Source organism: Dipteris shenzhenensis, chromosome 5, assembly GCF_047967505.1.
Source record: "Dipteris shenzhenensis isolate YYH24624 ecotype China chromosome 5, Dip_SZ_1.0, whole genome shotgun sequence".
In the NCBI taxonomy this organism is placed as follows: Eukaryota; Viridiplantae; Streptophyta; class Polypodiopsida; order Gleicheniales; family Dipteridaceae; genus Dipteris; species Dipteris shenzhenensis.
Genome location: NC_141600.1, coordinates 59,148,421 through 59,161,989, shown reverse-complemented (window position 1 = coordinate 59,161,989; position 13,569 = coordinate 59,148,421). Strand labels below are relative to the sequence as shown.

Here is a 13,569-nt window from a genome sequence, read left to right as displayed (position 1 = left end):
CCAATGAGGACCTTTTCTCATTTGGTAGGTAAGATTAAGGGACATCACAAGGATGCCAATGTAGATGTCCTGATCAATTATGACTACTTAGCACAAGCAAGGAGAGGTTGTACAAAATCAGCATGACAACTTTAGAACAAGGAAGGTGTAGTGATTTGGAGAGGTTTGAGTTATCGAAATGTTTTCTTCCAATAGTTATGGGGATCAAAGCCTTTGTAGTTACTTTGTTCTTGCTCAACTTGCCAAGTGTAAAGACATTTAATGAGAGTCGAGACAATGATAGGATATCTTCATTCAATGGATCGATTAGCATGACTCAATTTAGATGGGCTCTCAATGCATAGTGCAAGAAAGTGAAGAAATAAAACAGTGGTACTAACCTTCAAGATAGCTGTATAATTGATCTCAATCCATTCTCAATGCTAGACCACTTTCAAAGGGAATTGATTGATTTTATGAGACGCAAAGTATTTGTTTGACACAGCTTAGCATACATGAGCTGTGTATCTGAGGATGCATATGTCAGCACCAAGTTAAGTCAAGCAACATTCACAGTTGAGAAACACCAAAGTTGTGACCACAATCATTGAGAAAGTGCTTTGTAGAGATACACAATGTAAGAAGCCACTAGACTAAGATTATTTTGACAGGCGTATTCCTCGCTTTGATCCCATCTCCAAGTGATTGACCCACTTTGCAAGGAAAGGATCCTAGCCCACAATGAGTTTGAAGTGTTCCTTCTAGAAAGGTGGTGGATAGTGGAAGGAGACGAAGGGGAAGACCAATCATCAACTAGAAAGCAAAACCAACCACAAGACATTGAAGTAGAGGAGGATGAAGGAGAAGATTTAGCCCACCAACAACCCAAAAGGGATGAGGAGAATTTGTCACCTATATCAAAGATAAAGATGTAGTGGTTCTTCTAAAAATGGTCCATTGGGTTTGTCTAGACGTGAATTCATGGAAGAGCAAGAGAACCTACCCTCACCATGGAAGGAGCTAGAGAGGTTCGTTTGAATTTGGACTTTGCAATTGTGTGTATAAAACCAACCTCAATCTCCTTCTATTTGACCTTCATCTCATGTTCTTCAACCACACTCTCCGCCAGTCGATCAATCGATTAGCATGATGGTTGGATAGTTGATCTCAATCCATTCTCAATGCTAGACCACTTTCAAAGGGAATTGATTGACTTTATGAGACACAAAGTATTTGTTTAACATAGCTTAGCATACATGAGTATGTGAGGATGCATATGTCAGCACCAAGTTTAGTTAAGCAACATTCACAATTGAGAAACACCAAAGTTGTGACCACAATCATTGAGAAAGTGCTTTGTAGAGAGACATAATGTAAGAAGCCACTAGATTAAGTTTATTTTCTCAGGCGCAGTCCTCGCTTTCTTCGATTGCCATCTCCAAGTGATTGATCCACTTTTCAACAAGGAAAGGTTCCTAGCCCACAATGAGTTTCAAGTGTTCCTTCTAGAAAGGTGGTGGATAGTGGAAGGTGAGGAAGGGGAAGACCAATCATCAATAGAAAGCAAAACCAAACACAAGTCATTGAAGTAGAGGAGGATGAAGGAGAAGATTTAGCCCACCAACAACCCAAAAGGGATGAGGAGAATTTGTCATCCGTATCAAACATAAAGATGTAGTGGTTCTTTTAAACATGGTCCATTGGGTTTGTCTAGACCTCAATAAGTGGAAGAGTAAGAGAACCTACCCTCACCATGGAAGGAGCTAGAGAAGTTCGTTTGAATTTGGATTTTGCAATTGTGTGTATAAAACCAACCTCAATCTCCTTCTATTTGACCTTCATCTCATGTTCTCCAACCACAGTCTCCTCCACTCTCGAGACTTACCAGAGATGTTGGTCTTTATGAAGGTTTTTATGCACTAGCTTCATAATATTTTAAAGAAATATTAAAATTCTATCCCCTTGAACCAAACACACAATCCGAAAGCACCATAGTCCACTCTTGACACTGAAGGAAATGAAACAAACAACCAAACACAACTATAAAATTTTCATGTCACCATACTTGTCCAAATGGCGACATCAAAATATTTACTAGGAACAAAATCATCTCATGAGCCCAAATTCATATTATCCTAAACAAAAATGAATGGTCCAACACAAAAAGGACTAGGGAGAGGTTGTAAAAAGGAAAAACGCTCAATTTCTTGTGCTCTATCCAATGATGAATCATCCTTCAACCCCTAGAGGAGTTGATACAAATGACATCATACCTCGCCAACTGTACCTCGGATCATGAGCTATAAAATATCCAATCATGAATTGAAATTTAAAATTTGATAATCCTTCAACCCTTAATTTCTAGCACAATAGGGAGGTATGTCAATACAAAAGATGTCTTGACTTACAAACTATACCTCACATTGATGAGCTGTAAAAGGGAAAAAATGCTCAATTAATCAAGCTCTATCAAATTATCAATTAAAAATTGAAGTTTGATCATTCCTCAACCTTTTTTTTGGGAAAAAGGAGGGAGGGAAATCAACACAAAAGACCTTTGTTGGAAGATACACTATGGTTGAAATTGGTATTTGCTTGAGAAATATGTGTGGGGAGGAGGTTCTTATAATGGTATCTTGGAGAACTTAACTTGAGGGTTTTAGCTTGGTAATTATGCATATTCCCTCCCATTTGACCTTCATATCCTTTGGTTTGACCTTAGTCTTGTCCTCATTGACCGTAATCTTCTCCTTGTGCTCCAAAACTTCATCCTTGGTCCCCCATATGTTCTCATGATGTAAACCCTAATCAGTGAGTTGATATACCAAATGAGCTCCTCCATAAGTCCAAGGCGAAATAGTTGTGCATATTCACACAAGGTGGCATGTGGATGAATTAGAGGCAAATTTCCTAAATGAGGTAGGCACATTGATGGCAATTTCCAAGGCTTGCCAAAAGGGTTCATCCAATAATGAGTGCTGAGAGTTTGAAGTACAAGAGTGATACCTCAAGTAGGTTCAAAAGGTTGCAACAGTAGCATTACTATAGGCTCACATCTCTTGTAAAGATGCCTTCAAACAAGACTAAAGCATCTAAATATCAAGAACAATTACACAAAGAGGAAGAGTGCTCATCTATAAGATGGCCTAGAGTACTATGGCCAATGGCTTGAAGATACAGTGCAACAACTTCAAGTATCACTCTCCTACTTCAGGTATCACTCTTCTACTGCAAGTATCACTCTCCTACTTCAAGTATCACTCTCCTTTTGAACCTGCTTTAGGTATCACTCTCCTACTTGAGACTCTCAACACTCATTGTTCGATGAACCCTTGGCAACCCTTGAAAATTGCCATCAATGTGCCTACCTCGTTCAGCAATTTTTCCTCTAATCCAACCACCTACCACCTTGTGTAAATATGCACTATTTCACCCTTGACCTATGGAGGAGCTCATTTGGTCTATAATTATAGCTCGTTGATTAGGAATCAGGTTGAAAAGTGTTGCCATTATGAAGGATGTACTTCCTCATCACCATCACATATGCCTTGCATGAATCCTAAACATTACAATGGAAAGTGTTGGCATTGTGAAGGACATACTTCCTCATCACCATGACATATGCCTCACACGAATCCATAAAGGTCCCATGGAGCATCATCGTCTTCCATTTGCTATTAGCACATAATCAAGCTAAACCCTAGTGCATGATGAGAAAACACCATGCTACACCCATCGACCTACACCCATCGACAGCATGATGCTATTTGCTCATTGTGCACATGTGTTGTGCTTGAGATGGTGTTGAGAGAAAGAAGAAGACAATGGTGCTCCAAAATTTTCTAATCACAATGCAAAATTCTCATCCCACCCTAAACCTGTAACCCTAAATCAAAAAACAACAAGACAATCAGGATGCAATGAGACATTCAAAACCCACTATCATCATCATTGCCATCATCAAGTTCTGATATCCTAAAGCCATAACTCACAAGCGACTATCCTCATCATGCTCATCATCAATGTCCTCATCCTCAAACCCATGTGGAAGGTGAATATTATTTCCTTCATCTTCTCCCGATTCCTTAGACCCATGTCGAAGGTGAATATTATTTCCTTCATCTTCTTCTGATTCCACCTCATCACTATGCTCCTCAGAGGTCGTACCATCAGTCCCCTCCTCATCCTCTTCTTGAGGTTCTGGGATTTGCAATTATGGGACTGCTTCTGGTTGGATAACATCAAGTGGGATATCATAGGTCCATTTTGGACTTTTCTCCTCATATCCCACGCCTTCTAATGTTTCCATCATTTTACAATCGGCATAGATGTACACTAACTTCTCAGCTCGATCCTCTAGAAGTCTATCTTGTAAAGTACTATGAATGTACTTATAATGACTAGTTTCTTTTTGAGCCCGAGTTTGAGCATGTTTGAGAAAGAACCCTCATTGCAATCATACATAGAAGCTTGCACATGCAACCATTCATCATCCACCATTTCCAAGAAAATGTAGTTTCTAACAATGCTTCAATATCACTTGGAACAATATAAATAGTGGAGAATGTGGAGGACAATGACACACAAAAGTATCAGGCGAGACAAGAGTGTGTTTGTCTCTGTGCCAACATGGACTTAGGTAGAACAAAATGTGTGTAGAGTAGCAGCAAAGCTCCGCTTGTACTTGCATAAAGCTAGAAATAATCCCTCTTAGGAATTCAACTTGCATGTTCTATGTGCGAGTTCTACATGCAACTCCTACATGCGAGTTCTACATGCAACTCCTACATGCGAGTTCTACATGAACTCCTACATGCAACTCCTACATGCGAGTTCTACATGCAACTAGCAACTCCTACATGCAGCTTCTATATCCAAGTTCTACATGTAGAGAGAGAATGTCTTACAATTCCTACATGCAGAGAGAGAAGCTCTCCAACTTGTATAAATCCCCCATAATGGAATGAAGCCCACACTCTTTGGGGCATTGTGTTGAGTTGGTATTCCAAGCAATTGTCTCAAGTGTCCATGCTTCCTTGCACTCCACGTCCAAAAGCATGTCCTAAGCTTGTAACTCCTCCTCCCCTCTCCTCCAACCTTGCAACCCATCTTCTCCCTCTCCTCCCTCCTTCTCCTCCCTCCTCCTCCCTTCTCCTCCTCCTCCCTCCTCCTCCTCCCTTCTCCTCCTCCTCCCTCCTCCTCCCTTCTCCTCCTCCTCCTCCCTCTCCTCCTTCTCCCTCCTCCTCCTCCCCCCTCCTCCTCCCTTCTCCTCCTCCTCCCTCCTCCTCCCTTCTCCTCCTCCCTCCTCCTCCTCCTCCTCCCTCTACTCCTTCTCCCTCCTCTCTCTTATTTCCCCCATGCTCTTACACATTCTTCCTCTCCCACTCCTATGCTCCCCCTAAACCCTTAGTTCCTCAACCCTTAACCTCCATGATCTACAAGGGAGACGAGTTCTCCACCATGTACTCTACTCTAAATCATTGAAACCTCTTCTAAACTTTGGAACCCCCTTCTAAACTCTAGAACCTCTCTCTAAACCTTGGAACCTCCTTCTAAACCTTGGACCTCCTTCTAAACTTTGGAACTCCTTCTAACCCTGGAACCTCTTCTAAACCCTCGAACCTCCTCCTAACCCTTAAACTCCTCCTAAACCTTGCAACCCCCAATGAAGAAGAAAGCCTTCATTACCTCAACCATGATGATACACATTCCTTTTACACATGCATGCACTATGTTTGCTTACCACACTTAAGCCTACGTCTCTCACCGGAATACGACTCGAGATCCTAAGCTACATGCAGCGCAACCCCCCCTCCACCGAATTTTTTTAAAATTAATTAATTATTAATTATTTTTAAAAAACCCTAACCTAACCTACCTAACTTAACCCTGGGACTACTAACCCTAGCTAGGTTAGTTTATACCTAGGTCAAGTTAGCTCTAACTTAGGTTAGATTAAACCAATCTAGTCACTTTAACTCTAGGTTAGCTAGACACAATTAGGTTAGTTTAACTTCTAGTTAGTTAACCTAATTGGATAGTTAGGTTAGGTCAACTAATTATGGTTAGTTTATCTAACTGTCCTCAATTTTAACCCATAGTTAGGGTTATAGGCTAGTTAGACTAACTGGGATTCAATTGGTTCAAACCCCTCAGTTGGACTGAAAGTCCATACACACAAACCTTAAGACCAAGTCCCCCCCCCAAAAGGCCAATTTTACCCCTACTTTAACACTTTGTATCGCGCCCGTTTGGGACCCAAACTGGACCCTGTTTGAACCAAAATTTAGCACACAAAAACATCACGCTACAGAAAATTTTTCAAGCCCATTCCACACCATTTTGGCATCCCTAGCAGTCGCTCATTTGCTCCCCTGTGTGGGCCTCCTTTCACACTAATTCGCTTGTATCTTTACGCCAGGACCTCCGATTGAGGATCCGTCTGCACCGACACATTTCCCTACACACGTGGGACAATCTTAGGCACATTATTAACATGACAATCCCCACAACACTAACACAACTCAAACCCTCCAACCAAAACACCATCAACACCTGCACTTGCAACAAAGACACCCTTTGCAAATCTCACCCAATATGCATGCAGCTACATTCTAGCCAATGCCTCTAACTCCAACGCTTGCCAAATCCACATACAACTCTGCTGCAACCACCACCCCCAACAATCCTCTACCTTGAATCCCCCCCTAAAATTCAAGCAATCCCTTTAACTCCTCCATGCCACAACATGGCTGGACGCCATTACGACAATGATGGGGATATTGACCTCGATGCAGAGGCTAACAATTTCTTTAATTGAAGAAATAATAACAATCAAGGCAGTCACCCCTTGGGAAAACTGGAACTTCCCAAATATAATGGTAAGGGAGATCCAACCCGATTCCTCTAGCATTTTGATGCCGCTGCCGAGCAGGTGGAGATCAATCCCATGAAACCAAGGTGGCTTGGTTTCCCATGGCCTTAACTGATGAAGCATCTGAATGGTACCTAGACCTTCTAGTGGAAGAGCGAGCCACATGGGACCTACTTCAAACAAAATTTAAAAGACGCTTTCAAACGCAGAGGCTACAAGATGATCCCGCTCTCCAACTAAGCAAGATCGAACAAGGCCGTCAAGAAGATGTATGCACGTACCTGGGCAAGATGAAAAGATTAATCGCCAAATGTGACCCACACCCAGATGCAAAGTACCTCACAGCCTGGTTCATTGTAGGACTAAGAAAGAAAATCCGAAAAGATATGAAAAAGATTAGCAACTATGAAATGTTCAGTGCTGCTCATGCGGCAGCCATTGACATCAAGGATGGCATGACCAACTCTGACACTAGCAGTGATGATGGCAGATCTAGTGCATGAGATAAGCGCTCAAAAAAGGGCAAATCAAAGTCCATTGCTGAAATATCTAATGAAGATCTCCTAGAGGCCATGACCATGAAGTTGAAAGAAGACATGATGTAGGCCATGGAACAAAAACTTCACTTGACTCAGCCACCAACTCAAACATATCCACAGTGAGAAAATGTCTAGTGTCCACACTACATGGCCAATCATATAACAAATGAGTGCCCAGTCCTAAGAGCCAGGATCACTGCACAAGCAAATCCACTACCAAGGTTGTGGTGCCATATCTGTGTCGTCAACGACCATGATGAAAATAGTTGCATCTTCAACATGCGCAACAACCGGCCTCGACCTCAACAATACCAAGCGGCACCCATGCTAGTGTACAAGCAACCGGCACTTGCACAAGTGCCCCCAGCTTCGAGGCTAAATCCTGTTCCCATTTGGACACAAGTCCCACAACTACTCAAGAATCTGAATCCACGACCATATCCAAGAGCACCAAATCCAGCTCCTCAGGCAATTCCAATACATCAATTACAAGCCGAGGAAGTAGACTCGTCATTTGAGTATGAAATAGAGTACCCAGTGTACTATGTAGAAGGTGCAAAGGGACTAATACCAGTTTATGCAAATCAAGTACGTCCCAATACATATCAAGAACCGATCAAGTGCTACGGTTGTGGAGAAAATCATTGGATCACAGAAAATCACCGGATCACAAACAACCAAACACAACTATAAAATTTTCATGTCACCATACTTGTCCAAATGGCCACATCAAAATATTTACTAGGAAAAAAATCATCTCATGAGCCCAAATTCATATTATCCTAAACAAAAATGAATGGTCCAACACAAAAAGGACTAGGGAGAGGTTGTAAAAAGGAAAAATGCTGAATTTCTTATGCTCGATCCAATGATAAATCATCCTTCAACCCTTAGAGGAGTTGATACAAATGACATCATACCTCGCCAACCGTACCTCGAATCATGAGCTATAAAATATCCAATCATGAATTGAAATTTAAAATTTAATAATCCTTCAACCCTTAATTTCTAGCAAAATAGGGAAGCATGTCAATACAAAAGATGTCAACTTACAAACTATACCTCACATTGATGAGCTGTAAAAGGGAAAAAATGCTCAATTGATCAAGCTCTATCAAATTATCAATTAAAAATTGAAGTTTGATCATTCCTCAGCCTTTTTTTTAAGGAAAAAGGAGGGAGAGAAATCAACACAAAAGACCTTTGTTGGAAGATACACTATGGTTGTTCAAAATTGGTATTTGCTTGAGAAATATGTGTGGGTAGGAGGTCCTTATAATGGTATCTTGGAGAACTTAACTTGAGGGTTTTAGCTTGGTAATTATGCATATTACCTCACATTTGACCTTCATATCCTTTGGGTTTGACCTCAGTCTTGTCCTCATTGACCGTAATCTTCTCCTTGTGCTCCAAAACTTCATCCTTGGTCCCCTATATGTTCTCATGATGTAAACCCTAATCAGTGAGTTGATAGACCAAATGAGCTCCTCCATAAGTCCAAGGTGAAATAGTTGTGCATATTCACACAAGGTGGCATGTGGATGAATTAGAGGAAAATTTCCTAAATGAGGTAGGCAAATTGATGGCAATTTCCAAGGCTTGCCAAAAGGGTTCATTCAATAAGGAGAGCTGAGAGTCTGAAGTAGGAGAGTGATACCTCAAGTAGGTTCAAAAGTTTGCAATAGTAGCATTAGTATAGGCTCACATCTCTTGTAAAGATGCCTTCAAACAAGACTAAAGCATCTAAATATCAAGAACAATTACACAAAGAGGAAGAGTGCTCATCTATAAGATGACCTAGAGTACTATGGCCAATGGCTTGAAGATACAGTGCAACAACTTCAAGTATCACTCTCCTACTTTAGGTATCACTCTCCTACTTCAAGTATCACTCTCCTACTTCAAGTATCACTCTCCTTTTGAACCTACTTCAGGTATCACTCTCCTACTTGAGACTCTCAACACTCATTGTTCGATGAACCCTTGGCACCCTCCACTCCCTCCCTCCCCCTTTTTTTCCCCCCACACCCCCTCCACCACCCCCCCCTCCTCCATCTCCCCCTCCACCACCACCCCCGCCCCTCCCCTCCATCTCCACCACCCCTTTCCCCCCCCCCCTCCACCATTCCCCCCTCCACCACCATCCCCTCCACTTCCCCCTTTTTTCCCCCCCACCCCCCTCCTCCATCTCCACCACCACCCCCCCTCATCCATCTCCCCCTCCACCACCCACCCCCCCCCTCCATCTCCCCCTCCACCACCACCCCCTCCCCCCTCCATCTCCACCACCCCTTCCCCCCCCCCCCCCCTCCCTCCATTCTCCCCCCCCCCTTCCCATTTCCACCCCCACACCCCCCATCTCCACCCCCCCCCCCCCCCCTCTCTCTCTCTCTCTCTCTCTCTCTCTCTCTCTCTCTTTTTCCCTCTCCCTCCCTTCTCTCTCTCTCTCTCTCTCTCTCTCTCTCTCTCTCTCTCTCTCTCTTGCTCTCTCTTCCCCCTTTCTCTCTCTCTTTCCCTCTCTCTCTCTTCCCCCTCTCTCTCTCTCTTTCCCTCTCTCTCTCTGAGGTATGCACCTCAGGGCGAGTCTCTGTACTTGCCATTATATGAGGATATTATGAGATATGCGAGCATGGGGGAGATATTGCTAGTGGGGGACTTTAATGCCCATACACACTTGAGGCAGACATCAATATATGACTCGAGTGATGCCATCTACAGAGAGATCAACATAGAGGAGGTGAGTTTGCATAGGTTGGCACAGGACTTGGGAGATGTGACAGAATATGGTACACATTTCTTAGCATTAGAGAGTGCCCATGGATTGATTATCTTCAATGGTCTGTATTATTGGCCAAGTTCAGATGCACTTACATGCTGGAACGCGAAAGGAGGTGCTAGTACAATTTATTATTTGATGGGGTTGCTGTCTCTAATCCCACAAATCTATGATTTCAGTGTATCTAGCAAACCCATTGGAGTGGCTGCGGACCATGCTATATTGAGGTTTATTGTGTCAGGAGGATGATGGAGGGGGACAGTCAGGCCTTCGTTTTAGAGACAACCTAGATACCAATTCATGGAGGAGACTGCTACAATGTATGGAGGTGCAGTGTGGGACAAAATTATGGTGCTAGACCCTCATGGTCCCTTGGAGGAGATCACCCATGGTTTGACAAAGGTATTACATGTGTCAACATAGTATGCATTCCCACACACAACAATATCATCCACCCCTCCTTGCAGCACTGCCCCACAAAATAGTTGGTATGACGATGAGTGTCGTATGATGTGCAGACAATTACAGCACGAGGTTGCTACAAACACTCGGACACACAAGCAAGCCAAGGCCATCTTCTCATGCCTAATATGGAAGAAGAAACGGGCCTACTTAGCTAGATTAGAGGCAGAGATCTACCAATTATTCTTGGGATAGAACAGCAAGAAGGCATGGAGGATGTTTCAGGAGAGACAGCCTGGTACACCGATTGTAGCACCAAAAGCTTGGGCCGACTATGTGCAGTCATTATATGATATACCAAGACAGCACCGATTCCGTACCCATAGGATACGAGGCCTACATATTGCTCCTTCTTCAAATTGCATATGGTCAATGATGCCATTGACAGATTGGGACATAGAAAGGCTTTGGATCATGATGGATTAGCGGGAGAGCACTTCATGTATGCACGGGACATTGTGGCACCGCTTCTTGTGCATGTGTTTAATAGAGCAGTTTGTGAAGGATTCCCCCCTAGCTGGACAGAGCATACCATTGTACCACTCTTTAAGAGTGGAGATCCGATGATGCCCAACAATTATAGGACTATCATGATTGGCCACTGCCTGGCTAAGATATATGGATCCATCTTGGAAAAGGAGTTGAGCAGATGGGCAGCAATGCATGGACACAGAGCGGTAGGACAGACAAGTTTTAGGCGAGGTTATACCACTTTGGATCACATCCTAACTCTCCGGGCACTCATAGAAGAAGGCAAACATCATCATAAAAGGATATATTGTTACTTTGTAGACTTTCGCAAAGCCTTTGACACAATCCCACGGACCAGGTTGATGGAAAGACTACAAGATATTGGAGTACCACATGAGATGCAGTGGGGGATATATGCTTTGTATGAGACGGTGATGGGCCGAGTTAAAGCACCTAGAGGGCTATCAGATGCAGTTATGAGTACTATTGGTGTGAAACAGGGGTGCCCTGTCTCTCCCACACTATTTGGCATATACATTGATGAGCTCTCAGAGTATATCAACAGGATAGGAGGACCCGGAGCCAACCTAGCAGGATGTTGATACCCATACTGCTCTATGCAGATGATGTAGTTTTGATTGCAGATTCCCCGGAAGGATTACAAAGACATTTAGATGCACTACAAGCTTTTTGTGAGGACAGGGATCTAACAGTAAACCTTGGGAAAACCAAGGTGATGGTATTTAATACTACACAGGCTTGGGTAACGCCCTCAACACAACAGTTCACTTTCAAAGGTGAGACGGTAGAGCAGGTACGATCTTATGTGTACCTCAGCGTGATCTTTTCTGGTCCACAATTTTCATTGAGAGCCATGATTGATGCCAGATTGGATAGAGGCTATGCAGCTTTAGGGGCACTAGAGAGACAGTGTGCACATGTATACTTCCAAGAGCCACACAAAATTATGGTTGTTTGAGACATTGGTGGTGCCCACACTATTTTATGGTGTAGCTATATGGGGCCCCAGTGTAAGGGGTGCAACTGAGTGGAGGAGATTGGAAAGGCCATTAGTGACGCTAATTGCCCGCATGATCCGAAGCAAGCCATCTATACCACATCTGATAATACGAGCTGAATGAGCAGGTGCTCCACTAGTGATTGAGGCTCTGTTCCCCAGGCAGTAACTTGCATACATAGATTGTGGGATCTACCTGGATCCAGATATGCACAGTTGGCTATGATATCATCTAGGCAGCTAGAAGACGAGGGTCTAACATGATGCTAGTATGCTCAGCTACAGAGATGGTTTGTAGAGCATGAGTTGACAATGGATGCACTCCCACCCTTTCAATATAGTTTGGATCGTCCCAAGTTAGACCTGTCTCGCCATGAGCGAAACAAGATCATTAGAGCTGATATTGTCAAGTTGGAGACTAGACCACATGAGCCCCTAGGGAAGAAGATGGCACACTACCAGAACCATTTTCTTCATTTATCTCAAGATGAACTTATAGCCAGGCCAGCATACATGGACACACACCTATCTCACGGGCTACGTAGTATTATTGGCCAAATTCGAACCTCATCACATCAGTTGAGAATAGAGATAGGGAGATACATCCACACAGCCCATCAGGATCAGATATGTCAGTTATGCCAACAGGAGGAGGAGATAGAGGAGCATTACGTATGTAGATGCACAGTATATTATGAAATTTGAGGAAGATACCACTGTCTATTCAGAAAGGGATTTGGCCCACTCTGTAGGGTGATGGAGTACGAAGATAAAAAATGCTTGGGTTTGTTTTTATCAGAGCTCAGGCAACATAGAGAGACTTTGTTGGGAGACAGATAGCCAAGACCCACCCCACCCAGGCAAAGTACACTCAAAGACTACTTCACTGCCAGCACCTCAGCTAGTTTTATGCCCTCCCCGCCATCAAAAACCCCTGGCGCCACCACCACCTTATCACACACAGGCAGATTACCACACTCTAGTGGTGTGACTTTGGACTGAGCCATCGCCATATCCAAGTCATGAAGGCCCAAGCCCCCAAGACCCCATGTCCGCCACCCATATCTTCATCGAATCCATGCCATCATTGCCAAACATAGGAAACGTGTGGCACTGAGTTATGAGATCATAGAGCTGCCCATGATTGGGATTTTTGACATAAGAAGATTGCAACCTTTTTATTGATTAGCTTTCTACCTATGATGATCAATTGGTACTTTTAGTAAATACTTGCTTGGTATTTCATTAGTTTTGGGTCACTTGCAGTCCCTCTGACTATAAGTACCTTTAGTAGCTCTCAGCCTTCAGCTTATTTATTTTGTTGTTCTCTTTGATGAGACAACACTAGCAGATGTATCAACTGTTTTAGACTCATAAGCCGTTTGGCCTTTTAGAGACGTTAATATCTCTCTCTCTCTCTCTCTCTCTCTCTCTCTCTCTCTCTCTTCCC

The 13,569-nt window shown here is 43.2% G+C and overlaps 1 pseudogene; it reads left to right on the top strand.

The window, feature by feature from the left end:
* The first annotated feature begins 9,976 nt into the window (after positions 1 to 9,976).
* Positions 9,977 to 12,824, top strand: LOC147902248 (uncharacterized; annotated as a pseudogene).
* Positions 12,825 to 13,569: the final 745 nt, after the last annotated feature.